This window comes from Dryobates pubescens (assembly GCF_014839835.1).
Source record: "Dryobates pubescens isolate bDryPub1 chromosome W unlocalized genomic scaffold, bDryPub1.pri SUPER_W_unloc_1, whole genome shotgun sequence".
NCBI classification, from domain to species: Eukaryota; Metazoa; Chordata; class Aves; order Piciformes; family Picidae; genus Dryobates; species Dryobates pubescens.
Window position 1 is genome coordinate 477,544 of NW_026530688.1, and position 13,968 is coordinate 491,511.

General features: G+C 45.1%; 1 protein-coding gene across 1 annotated transcript in view; it reads left to right on the forward strand.

The window, feature by feature from the left end:
- The window catches only part of LOC104306477 (polycomb group RING finger protein 3-like), a 228,071-nt gene that overhangs the window by 24,341 nt on the left and 189,762 nt on the right, over positions 1-13,968 (forward strand). The gene's annotated exons all lie outside the window — the stretch shown is intronic.

Genomic DNA, 13,968 nt, shown 5'->3' on the forward strand with positions numbered 1-13,968 from the left:
GAGCAGGCTCACGAGACCACGATCCTGCCGGGGCCCCCTGCCAACCAGGAGTCCTTCCGACCCTCAAAACCCTGAAAGGAAAGCGAAAAGCCAAGCAGAAAGCTCACGATTCAAGCTGAGCAGTCCCAAAGTGGCAGTTCCGATCGGCTCTCAAACCAAAATGGCCAACAGCAATGGACTGTTCCTGATGTCCCTACAGCAATGGACTGTTCCAAATTTTTCCATTCCCTTTCAAAGACAGACTGATTCCTGATTGTTTTGCACATTCCTGACCAGTTCAAGTACCACCTACATTGACCAACACCAGAGAGGGAGAGTTTGCCCTGAGAGAGAGAGCGCCAGGATAACGAGGGACTTGCATAGAGGATTCGAGTACCACATGTCAAGATTGGATAAAGGGGGCTGTGACAGGAGAGTGGAAGTGGAACAGAGGGGTAGATTGTGGTGGGCTATGCCCATCCTGGAAAAAAACAGGGGGGGAGGGCTTGTGAGAGTTTTTTTGCCCTCCCTGGAGGGCATTTTCCCCCTTGGAAACTGAGTCTGTTCCATTCCCCCCTCCCTGCCCGCTAGGGTATAAAAGGGAGGACATTGCAGCCATTAGCTCTCCTTTTTGGCTCCTGCCTTTCCTGGATGAGAGCTACCATAGCTGCCTTCCTGCTCCCCTGCCACATGGTCGGGCGTGATCCTTCTCCCTGATGCCTCCATGCCTCTTCAGAGAGAGACTGGTTTTGTATTCTTGTTCCCCCCCCCCATCCATCCTTGTTCCTTGCCCTTGTGAACCTTACCTGTTATTGGTGTGTGTGTATATATATATATATATGTATTGCTTGAAGAAAACTCTTTATACTTCCAAGCTGACTCCAAATTATTGCTTGGTGGATTTGCTCCTTCCCTTTCTTTTTTTCCTCTCTGTTGGGAGGGAGGAGGGGGGAGCAGGGGAGAGATTCTCAGCCTTGCCCCCATCTGAGCTCTTAACTCCGAGTTAAAGCTCAAACCACTACACTCCCATATTTTCTAATCGTGTTATGTAACCCCTCACCCTATTGCTTATGTGCACAGCCTGCTCAGGGGGTCGTATGTCCCCTGCCCAGCAATAGCCTTCCTTATCTTCATCTTCCTCAGGTCCATTAGTGGTCAAACAAGGGGTTTGAAGGACTTTTGCAGTTAGCTCAAGATGTCAACACATTGAATACATTCCCATCCCTGCTTAGTTTTATAAACAGAGGAACCTACAGATATCTGTTATCTATTACTCTTATCGTGCACCTGGGAGCTTCTGATCAAACACCAGGTGTTCCCAGACACCCCCAGGTATCTAGGCACAAACACCAATTATTCCCAGGCAGCCCCAGGCAGCCCCAGGCAGCTGGGTACTTCTAATCAAACTCAAATTGACTCTTTCCTGCTACAAGTGGGAATCTGATACTGAGTCTTATGACACTTTCTCTGGTTAAAAATGTAACCGGATTATTAACGCAGCTGTGGGTATTGGAACTAGCAGTTTCTAAGCTCCCTTTAAGAGGTAAGACAAAACAAAGAAGAGTTATATTTTGGGGCCTGAAACCTTTCTCGTATCTGTCTGAAAGAAGCAATTATATAAGACAGTCTTGACCTTGTAAGATAAGTGGAAAGGAATGTATGCTTATTATTTTTTCAGACGCCAATGCCTTCAGCTCCTATAATATTTATTGTAGGGTCTAGACAGTCTATTTGAAAATATTCTGGGGGCACTAACTGCAGTTTTAAAATATGCTGAAGGCTCCACCCACCTGTCTTAGAATATTCTGAAGGCTCTAACGGCCTTTGGTGCTGCGATTAAGAGACGGGGCTCAGCCTGATTCAGGCCAGGTGTCCACTTTATTATGCAGAATCTTTTCTTTATAAAAGCTAACACAACAAAGAAGCAGTTTGTGATTGGTTACAGAAAATGCATCACACGGGTACCTATATCTTATCAGGGTTTTATCAAGCATCAAAGAAAAATTAAGAGACCAGGGACTCTGTTATAACAATCTATGATATGTGTGGTCTTATACTTTCAGGTCATAATAACCATTCGTAATCAGGTATCTGTGCTCCTCCAACTACACTGCTACACCGTGTTCCCATGGTTCACAATCCATCAAGGCTAACATTGTCTCCTCTTATCAGTCTAGCAGTGCTTGGAGCTCTGCTCTCCAAGTTTTAACTATACTTTTTTGCTATAGCAAAAAAAGGCAAATTAGAGCCCAAAGAATCCAGATTCTAAAGACTTGGGGCACCAAGAAGGTGAGCGGTCATGAACGGGACAATGGGGGCACAGATCTCTGCAGAGAAGTCAATTTTGACTGTATTCATGCACATATTAAAGAAGCATGGCGTTAAGTTTGAGGAGCAGGCTTTATGTCAATTACTCATTTGGTGTAAGAAAAATGGTCTGCCAGATGAAGCGCAGACTGCCTCTTTCATGGAAACTTGGGAGGAAGTAGGGAAGATTATTTTTGACAACAACAAGGGGAGATGTGCATGCTACTTCACCTCCTACAACTTGGTGATTAGTAATTGACTCATTAAGGCAGATTAAAGTGGATAGAAAGGTTGTAGCCACAGTGACAGCAGCAACAGCACCCCATCAAGAAGCTCAAAAGGATCAATTAAATCTAGAGCCACTGTCATCTCCTCCCTCTGAAACTTGCCTGCTATCTTCAGGTGAGGATCTCACAGACCTTAGCAACCCCATATCACCCTCTGTGCCTCCAACAGACTCTACAGTCAAACCCCACGAACCTATAACCCCCACTGTCTCCCCAACAGACCCCTTGGTCGGGCCCCACAAACCTATTGCACCTACTGCTGCCCCGCTAGATCCTGGAGTTTGACCCTGAGAGAAGAGTGCAGAGACACTATCAATTGATTTATTTTCCCTGCAAACTGCAGGCAGTAGGTATGCCCCATCTGGAGCTGTTGCTCAGAATTTGTCAGTTGTAGAACCTGCCAGGGTATCAGCCCAAGGCCCTAATCCAAGGTAGTACTGGCAAAAGATAAAGGATCAGGTGCTCCAGGAAGGACATGTACACATATTGAGGGCACATGTAAGCTTACTACCCCATTATGGTGGCTAACATCAACCCCTATGTGGGTGATTCAGTGATCCCTACTCAATGAGAAACTCAAAGCCCTCAGAGACTTGGTAAAGGAACAGCTGCAGCAAGGACATTTACAACCATCTCATAGCCCCTGGAATACCCTGGTTTTTGTAATTAAGAAAAAATCAGGGAAGTGGAGGCTGTTTCAGGACCTGAGACAAGTAAATAATATACTGGTGTACTGAAGGGACAAAATGACTCAAAAATGCTCTGAACCAGACAATAGGGCAGGAGCCAGCAGATCTAGTTTTTCAGGAAAATGCACACGTTGCCCAGGCTTGCCTGAACATAGAATACATAGAATACATAGAATAAACCAGGTTGGAAGACACCCTCAAGATCATCGCGTCCAACCCATCAACCAATCCAACACCACCCAAACAACTAACCCACGGCACCAAGCACCCCATCAAGTCTTCTCCTGAAAACCTCCAGTGATGGCGACTCCACCACCTCCCCAGGCAGCCCATTCCAATGGACAGTCACTCTCTCTGTGTAGAACGTTTTCCTAACATCCAGCCTGAACCTCCCCTGGCACAGCCTGAGACTGTGTCCTCTTGTTCTGGTACTGCTTGCCTGGGAGAAGAGACCAACATCCGTCTGTCTACAACCTCCCTTCAGGTAGTTGTAGAGAGTAATAAGGTCACCCCTGAGTCTCCTCTTCTCCAGGCTAAGCAAGCCCAGCTCCCTCAGCCTCTCCTCGTAGGGCTTATGTTCCAAACCCCTCACCAACTTTGTTGCTCTTCTCTGGACTCGTTCCAGCAAGTCAACATCCTTCCTAAACTGAGGGGCCCAGAACTGGACACAATACTCGAGGTGCGGCCTAGTCCGGGAGTCCAAGTGGGCCAGGTGTGTGTGCCTTTGGCCATGTTTGGAGAAAACTCTTTCCATAGGTTATAGTGTCAGGTTTTTATCTCTCAATCTTTGTTGTCACTTGCCATTATTGTTTCTGGAAATCTATAAGTACCAGCCCAAAGAGCCAGAGCCTTGCCTTGCAATTGTCCAAGCTCTGGGAGAAATCACAAGCCTGTTTCAGTTTACCCAGACAGATGTGTCTCACTGGGCTGAGAGGTGAACTCCCGGTGGAGGTGAGTCCCCGGGACAGTTTTGTTTTATTGGAAGAAGCAACGAGTGCCTCTGCGAAGAATTGCAGCAGAAGAACCTCTTTTCTACAAGGCTTTCAGCTACAAAGCCTTCGGGAATAAACCCTGAATGTGTCTCAGCAACAAGCTGCAGACCCCAACAGAAAATTAAACTGTGCTCCTGCAGCCGTCATGTGGTCAATGCCATTTTGGTTTTGTTTAAATCCCCACGTGTGCCACAGGATACCACAATCAGTGAGTAATTACAAAATCTGATTTTATAAGCATCTATTAAAGGTCTGTTGCCCTAGAGAATTCTGGAGTTCCCCCTACTTGTGGGCAATCTCCGGCTTTGTTGCCGATGTTCCCTTTTTTCCCCTTTACAGTTTAAAGTGCTGCTTGTTGTTTCTGGATTTTTGCTCATATTGTTTAAATTGTTACTTGTTCCTGCTGGTGAGATATCTGTTCCACAACTGAATATTTCAAACCAGTAAATAGGTTTTATTAATATTTTCTGTGGGATTTTTTAATTAATATTTTAATTAATCGTTCTGCCTATTGAATATTAATAGTCTCCTTATGATCATAACAACTGGAAAGTATGGGTTCTTTACAGTCTGGAATGCCCTTACCAACAATGATCCCTGAAAAGTGTGACATCTGAATTACTGATTTGAAGGATTGTTTCTTTACCATTCTGCTGCATCCTGATGACGCCCTAAAATTTGCTTTCACAGTCCCTGTGACTAATAATAGCAAACCTACCCAGAGGTATCAGTGGACTGTCTTGCCCCAAGGCATGAAAAACAGCCCTGCTATTTGTCAATGGTATGTGGCACAGGCGTTATCATTTGTAAGGACACAATATCCCACCATGTACTGCTACCACTACATGGATGATGTGCTAATTGCTACACCAACAGAGGACATACTAAGTGCAGTTGTGCTTGATGTAACAGAAGTGTTGAGGAAATATGGGTTAAAAATAGCCCCAGAGAAGGTGCAGCGCCAAGCACCTTGGAAATATTTGGGACTAAAAATCTTAGATCAAACAATTCAGCCACAAATGATACAAATTTGGCAGTCTGTAACCACCCTTAATGATTTGCAGAAATTATTTGGAGTCATACACTGGATAAGACCCTTATCTTAATCTTAGTCTTAATGCGACCCTGCTAGGTCCCTTGTTTGATTTACTGTAGGGAGCTTGACTGAAAAAGCGCAACATACACTGAAGCAAATCGAGCTCACCATTGCCACAAAACAAGCTTATCAAATAGCAGAAGCAGTATCTGTCTGCATTTATGTGCTTATCTCCCAAGATCATCCTCTAGCTCTCATAGCACAATGCAACGAACAATGGCCAGATCCTTTGCATTTTCTGCAATGGGTATTTTTACCCTATCACCCAAAGAAAACAGTGAGCACTGAAATTGAACTGATTGCTCAGGTTGTATGTAAAGCCCAGCAATGCTGTATTCAACTCTTAGGACGGGACCCTGCCACTTTGACATTGCTTTTAATGTCAGAATATCTGGACTGGTTGTGGTGGGTTGAGAGAGAAGGCCCAGCTTTCCCTCCCCCACTAAGAAGAAGTAAAAAAAAAACACAGCTAACTCAGCCAGAAAAGTAAAAGGAATGCTGTATTTTACAAGCGATATGGAAATGCAGGGTATGTACACAAAATATACAGATTTACAATATATATACAGAAATATACAGCAAAAAAGGATACATGAACAGGCCGCCCCCCACCTCTGGACAGAGGGGGTTTCCCCCCTGTACCCCCTTCTCTCCCCCTACCTCCCTTTTTTTCCCAAAGAGGGGTTAGAGAGAGAAAAAGGCACTTATAAGAAAGAAGAATTTTAGTAGCCTTCAATATTAGTGCAGGATTAATGCTTATCTGTTATCTGTGGCCCTTCTGGCTAGATGCCCAGAAGCAGACAGGCTGGAAAGGGAGAGCAAAGAGGAACCGAACTGAGGAAAGTTCCAGCTGCACTAAAACTTAAATCTACATTCTACCAATCTACCAACGAAATTCGTTTAGCGTATCAATATTTACAAAAATATTCAGCCAGAGTGTCCTAGCACTGTCCCTTTCTTAAAGGCACAGCCTCAAACGGTCACACTGGTGTATGGCACATAGCGCTGAGTTGCAAATGGCCCTGATAGATTATCCGGGGAAGGTTTTACTGCATACCCTGGCACATCGATTTTTGCAGCTACATGGAGAAATGCAACTAGTGGAACCAATCTGGTTCTCTATGACACCGGTCTCAGGAAAGACAATCTTTACCAATGGTTACAGGAAAACAGGGAAGGTAGTCACTACCTGCCAAGAAAAGGGGAAATGGCACGAGCTTGTAGCCTATCAGGGTGGCTCACCCCAGCTCCTGGAGTTAAAAGCTGTGGTAATGGTCTTTGCTAAATAGCCTAATGAGCCGATAAATGTTGTCACTGACTGCGGTGGGTCGAAAGGAAAGGCCCCGCTTTCCCTCCCCCACTAAGAAGAAGTAAGGAAAAAACCCCACGGCTAACCCAGACGGTGTAGTGAGGGGGATGCTGTATTTACAAAAGCAATGCTCCACAGGGAATTTATGTACATAAATATACAGAATTTCACAATATATACAGCAAAGAAACACAATCAGAAACGAGACCCCCAACAGAGGGGGCTTCCCCCTGTGCCCCCTTCACCCCCCTACCTCCCTTCTTCCCCAAAAAGGGTTAGAAAAGAGAAAAGGATAGTTAGCAAGGCAGACAGAGGTCTAGGTACAAGGGGATTAGTTCTTATCTGTTATTTGGCCAGAAGCCCAGAAGCAGTCCAGCTGAAAGGGAGAGCGAAGGGAGGAAACTGAACGAAAGTTCCAGCTGCTCTGGGTCTAAGACCTCACCTCCCCCTTAATTTGCCAATGAAATTCGTTTAGAATACAGAATATTTATAAACATTTAGCCAGAGTGCCCCTTCCTTAAAGGCACAGCCTCAGTCACACTGACTCATCATATGTTTGTAACATTGTACATTGGTTGGATTGGGCAGTGCTAAAGGTTAACAAGTCCTTGTTTCAGTTGCTAAAAGCCCTATGGCTTGCACTGCAGTTGAACAGAACTGTACTATGTGTTGCATGTTTGTAGCCATACAGGGCTGCCAGGATTCATTTCCGAGGGAAATGCCAGAGCTGATGCCTTAATGGCACTGGCTTGGGCTGCGCCTACACCTGACATGTGGCAGCAAGCAGCTCAATCCCATGCCTTTTTTCACCAAGGGGCTTGCACACTGCAGAGGCAGTTTGGCATATCGCTGTCTTCGGCAAGAGATATTGTGGCCTCTCGTGTAGATTGCCAACATTTTTCTTCGACCCAGCCAGCTGGTGTCAACCTCAGAGTGTTGCAAAGCTTACAGCTATGGCAATCTGATATTACTCACATACCCAAGTCTGGATTTGAAATATGTCCATGTCTTAGTTGACACATTCTCTGCTGAGATATGGGCTACCCCGCATAGTGGTGAGAAGGCCTGAGATGTAATTATGCATTGGAAAAATACTTTGCCCTAGGCATTCCACAGCCAATCAAAACTGATAATGGTCCTGGTTACATCGACTCTAAATCACAAGCGTTTTTACAGCAATGGGGGGTTTGTCATGTTACTGGTATACCCTACTCCCCTACAGGACAGGCTATAATTGAACATGCCCATCATACTCTTAAAACTATGCTTGAAAAACAAAAAGGGGGAATGTTGAGGGAGACACCACACAGCAGATTATGTAAAGCTGTATATACCTTGAATTATTTAACCATGTCTCAGAATAGTATGAACCCTGTAATACTAACTCATTTCTTGTCGTTACAGTCAGCGAGCGATCCTTTGGCAAAAAAGGCCCCAGTGTAGGTCCGCAATCTACAAACCCATGCTTGGGAAGGTCCCTGGGATCTTGTGTCTTGGGACCGTGGGTATGCTTGTGTTTCTACAGATACCGGGGTCCGTTGGGTTCCTGCTCGGTGTGTTCAGCCTGCCTTAGAGCATGATTAACTAGAACAGCACCCTTAGCCTAGGAAAAGACAAAGTCTAGGAAAGGGATGCATATTTTATCACCTACAGGCTTTAGTGATACCAGCAAGGAAAAGTCAACCCATGTCATGAGCTGGAAAGATCAGTTCTGCAACTCAGTTCTGCAAACATCTCAGCTGACAACACAGAACACACGGGCAAGACACCACTAGAAACACCACAGACAAATGAAGGCTAACTGCTCTGAAAGTCATCTGACCACTAAGACTGATCACGGTGACTATCATGTTAAACAGAGATCAAAAGCATCAATTTGAGGCTGATTGCATGAGAATGTCACTACAAAACATGTGAATCAGGACTGAATATTATGATTGCTCAATTATTGTGTGACTAGGGAACATGTTCACACAGGTTTATTTGTTAACTCACTAGAATGTCATAGTTAAGTAATAATCTCAAATGGTTAAAGGGAAGGTCAAAATGGATTATAGCACAAAAGACACTTTTATTCTATGTTATAAAAACAAAAAGGGTGAGTTCTGGTATTATGTCACAATAAAGAATAGTTAAAGTATGTTATGTTCTCAAATTTCCGTTTTATGTGTGGTTAAACAAAATTTATGGAGGATTAAAAATTTTGGAGGCTTTAGTTGGGAGAAATTTGGAGAAAAAACAAATTTAACATTAAGCCAAGGATAGGAACAAGTACAAGGACGCAGTACCTTTCCTTAGCAGAAACAGTATCACAGTATCACAGTATCACAGTAACTAAGGTTGGAAGAGACCCCAAGGATCATCAAGTCCAACCTGTTCCAACAGACCTCACAACTAGATCATGGCACCAAGTGCCACGTCCAATCTCCCCTTGAACACCTCCAGAGACGGCAACTCCACCACCTCCCTGGGCAGCCCATTCCAATGACGAATGACTCACTCAGTGAAGAACTTTTTCCTCACCTCGAGTCTAAACCTCCCCTGACACAGCTTGAGACTGTGTCCCCTTGTTCTGGTGCTGGATGCCTGGGAGAAGAGACCAACCCCCTCCTGTCCACAACCACCTTTCAGGTAGTTGTAGAGGGCAATGAGGTCACCCCTGATCCTTCTCTTCTCCAGGCTAAACAATCCCAGCTCCCTCAGCCTCTCCTCATAGGGCTTGTGCTCAAGGCCTCTCACCAGCCTTGTTGCCCTTCTCTGGACACGTTCAAGTGTCTCGACGTCCTTCCTAAACTGAGGGGCCCAGAACTGGACACAGTACTCAAGGTGTGGCCTAACCAATGCAGAGTACAGGGGCACAATGACCTCCCTGCTCCTGCTGGCCACACTATTCCTAATACAGGCCAGGATGCCATTGGCCCTCTTGGCCACCTGGGCACACTGCTGGCTCATGTTTAGGTGGCTGTCAATCAGCACCCCCAGGTCCCTCTCTGTTTGGCAGCTCTCCAGCCACTCTGACCCCAGCCTGTAGCTCTGCATGGGGTTGCCGTGGCCAAAGTGCAGCACCTGGCACTTGGACTTATTAAATGCCATCCCATTGGACTCTGCCCATCTGTCCAGTCGGTCGAGGTCCCTGTGCAGAGCCTTTCTACCCTCTAACTGACTAACATCTGTTCCCAACTTGGTGTCATCTGCAAACTTGCTGATGACTGACTCAACCCCCTCATCCATATCATCAATGAAGATGTTAAAGAGGATGGGGCCCAGCACTGATCCCTGGGGGACGCCACTGGTGACTGGCTGCCAGCCGGATGTGGCACCATTCACCACCACTCTCTGGGCTCGGCCCTCCAGCCAGTTCCTAACCCAGCACAGAGTGTTGCGGTCCAAACCACGAGCTGACAGCTTAGCCAGCAGTTTACTGTGGGGGACGGTGTCAAAGGCCTTGCTGAAGTCCAGATAGACTACATCCACAGGCCTCCCCACATCCACCAGATGGGTCACCTGATCATAGAAGGAGATCAGGTCGGAGAGGCAGGACCTGCCCTTCCTAAATCCATGCTGGCTGGACCTGAGCCCTTGGCCATCCTTCAGGTGCGCAGTTATTGCCGCCAGGATAATCTGCTCCATCACTTTCCCTGGCACTGAGGTCAGGCTGACAGGTCTGTAGTTTCCAGGTTCCTCCATCCTTCTTGTGGATGGGGACCACATTGGCCAGTTTCCAGTCATCTGGGACCTCTCCAGTGAGCCAGGACTGGAGGAAAATGATGGAGAGTGGCTTGGCCAGCTCATCTGCCAGCTCTCTTAGCACCCTAGGACGGATCCCATCCGGTCCCATGGACTTATGGGTGTCCAAGTGGCTCAGCAGGTCCCGGACTAATTCCACATGGATTTCCAGGGCATCACACTGCTCCCCGACCCTATTACCCAGCTCAGGAGGCCACTCATCCTGGACTCCTACCTTGCTGTTAAACATCGAGGCAAAGAAGGCGTTCAGGACCTCAGCCTTTTCCTCATCTTCGGTCACCATATTCCCCTCCAGGTCCAGTAAGTAGTGGAGGTTCTTCTTGCCCTTCTTTTTAGCCTTGATATATTTGTAAAATTGCTTTTTATTGTCTTTGACAGAGGTGGCCAGTTTCAGTTCCAACTGGGCCTTTGCCTCTCTAATTTTATTCCTACATAGTCTAACCACTTCCTTAAACATACCTCGAGAAGCCTTCCCCTCCTTCCAAAGGTGATACAGCCTCTTTTTTTCCCTTAAATCCTTCAGGAGCTGCTTGTCCATCCAGGCCGGTCGCCTTCCCCGCCGGCTCATCTTTCGGCACATGGGGACCGCCAGTTCCTGTGCCTTCAAGAGCTCCTGTTTGAAGTAGGTCCAACCCTCCTGGACCCCTCGGTTCATGAGGGTTGGTACCCAGGGAACTTTACAAATAAGTTTCTTAAAGAGGCTGAAGTTTGCCCTCCGGAAGTCCAAGGTGAAGGTTCTGTTGGTACTCCTCCCTATCTCCCTGCATATTGAAAACTTCACTATCTCGTGGTCACTGCACCCTAGGCAGCCTCCCACGGTCACATCTCCCACTAGCCCTTCCCTATTGGAGAGCAGCAAGTCAAGCAGAGCCTGTCCCCTGGTAGGCTCACTTAACAGCTGCGTCAGGAAGCAATCCTCTATCCGCTCCAGGAATCTTCTGGACTGCCTTCTCTCTGCTGAATTAAGTTCCCAGCAGATATCTGGCAGGTTGAAGTCCCCCACGAGGACAAGATCTGATGATCTTGAAACAGCCTCCAGTTGTTTATAGAATAATTCATCAACCTCCTCATCCTGGTTGGGTGGTCTATAACAGATTCCAACCAGGATGTCAGATTTGTTGGGCTGCCCTCTGATTTTAACCCACAGGCTCTCAATTCCCTCATCTTCCACCTCAAGTTCTGAGGCAGAAAGTGTCTCCCTAATATACAAAGCCACCCCTCCTCCTCTCCTCCCTCGCCTATCCCTCCTAAAGAGCCTGTAGCCCCCCAGTGTAGCACTCCAATCGTGCCTGTTGTCCCACCATGTTTCTGAGATGGCAACTATATCATAGTTGCCCTGGTGGATTAGGACCTCCAGCTCCTCTTGCTTATTGCCTAGGCTGCGTGCATTGGTGTACATGCACTGCAGCTGGGCTCCTGACCTCTCAATTGACCTTACCTTGTGCCCTACTCTTACCTCTGCAGAGGGACCGATGTCTTCACCCATCCCCTTCAGACCTAGTTTAAAGCCCTCCTAATGAGCCCTGCCAACTCTAGCAGATTGTAAACTCAACTCAACTCAAGCAGATTGTAAAGACAATGCTGAAGGTTGGGTTTGATATGTTTGTAGGTCTTTGCATCTTAATATGTGTTCCCTGTGTACAATGTGTTCAAGGCATATGAACTCGTATGGTTAACCAAGTCCTCTTTATTAATAAAAAAGGGGGAAATGTGGGGATTTGAACTAGCAGTTTCTAAGTTCTAAAGTTACCCTTTAAGAGGTAAGACAAAACAAAGAAGAGTTGTATTTTGGGGCCTGAAACTGTGGGATGAAACCTTTCTGGTATCTGTCTGAAAGAAGCAACTAAGACAGTCATGACCTTTTAAGATAAGTGGAGAGGAGTGTATGCTTGTTATTTTAGTGTAGCTGCAAGACTTGTTATCTTTACCCATATATTATGCCAGTTGTGTTAGAATGAGCTAATTGTCTTTTAAACAACTATGGAGTTTTCTGGTGCAATTCTTGCAAGTTTTATAAAAGTGTCACTAGGTTTATTTGCTGCTTAGGTGTAATTGGGAAATTCTCCTAAATGTATATTTTTCCTTTACCAAAAAATATCTGGGTTTTATTTCCCATTCATTAGACAAATATTTGTCTATATGTATTATCTTTGCTATCCTCTGTTTCTCTGAAAAAAATTGACTTTAATTAAGCTACCCATTTTGTAGCTTTTTTTTTTCTTTATAGTTAATTCACATCTTCTTAAATTTTGTCCTACCTGAGCTCTTACTGGTTGATACCTCTTTTGGCATTGCTTGAGCAATATATAGGGGGAAAAAATATCTGGTGTTCTCCAGAAGATAAATTATTTCTTTATTTCAGTTTTTACCATAATACCTTTGTCTTCTCATCCCGATTAATGCTTGGATTCACTCTTTGTGCATCCATAGTTTTGGCTGAATTCCTGCCTAATCAAATAACTAGAGTTATATTTAATTTTTGTGCTTGTGTGTTTGCCATTTTAGGTATGTTTTTAGCTTTCTAACTATTTTTACCTATTAAAAATTAAGCTTTCAATTACCTTCAGAATGGCTAACTTCCTATTTGGCTAGTGGTTCAAATGACAGTTTAAGTAATCTCATAAATATTTCTGAAGCTATTTCATAAATAGCTCTTCTGTGCTATAGTAATGTGTGTAGTTCATACAGACTTTTAAATTGGAGATGTCATTTGCTATATTGAAACTGCAAAATATGTGGTGGCTATTGTTACATGGAAACCTAGCTATAAAATAAGGTTTAGAAAGAAGTAATTGAGTTCCCTGGTATAGGTTCTGATCTATCTGATTAGAAACCCCCTATCTCCTTTGTGCAGCATGGGGGGGGCACAGATGGTGTGGAGGAGTCTAGAGTGGAGTGAAGTTGGACATGGGAAAAGGGAGGAGGAAAAGTGTTGGTTTAATATTTGTCTTTTTGTTTCCTGTTACCTGACTTAATAATTACATTTTAATTTTAATTTGCAATAAATTATTTTTCCTCAAGTCAATTCTGTTTTGTGTGTGGCCATAACTGGTAAGCAATCTCCCTGGTGTTATTTCAAATCATGAGCTTTGTTGTTCCTATTCTTCCTACTTTCTCTCCCTGTTCTACTGAGGAGGGGGAGTGAGTAAGCATATGGATGGGATTTTGGCATTTAGTGAAAGCTAACACATCACACTTGGTTAGTGTTAATAATGTACTAGGACTCTTCTACTCTGAAAACGTGACATGTAAAATAGTGTAATTTCAATTATTTCACCATTGATTTTTCTCATCTTTTAAAAATTTAGTACTCTCTCAAAACATATGCAGTACCAGAACAAGAGGGCACAGTCTCAGGCTGCATCAGGGGAGGTTTAGGCTGGAGGTTAGGAGGAAGTTTTACACAGAGAGAGTGATTGCCCATTGGAATGGGCTGCCTGAGGAGGTGGTGGGGTCGCCGTCGCTGGGGGTGTTCAGGGCAAGGCTTGACAGGATGCTTGGTTGCATGGTTTAGTTGATTGGGTAGTGTTGGATGATAGGTTGGACATGATGATCTCGAAGG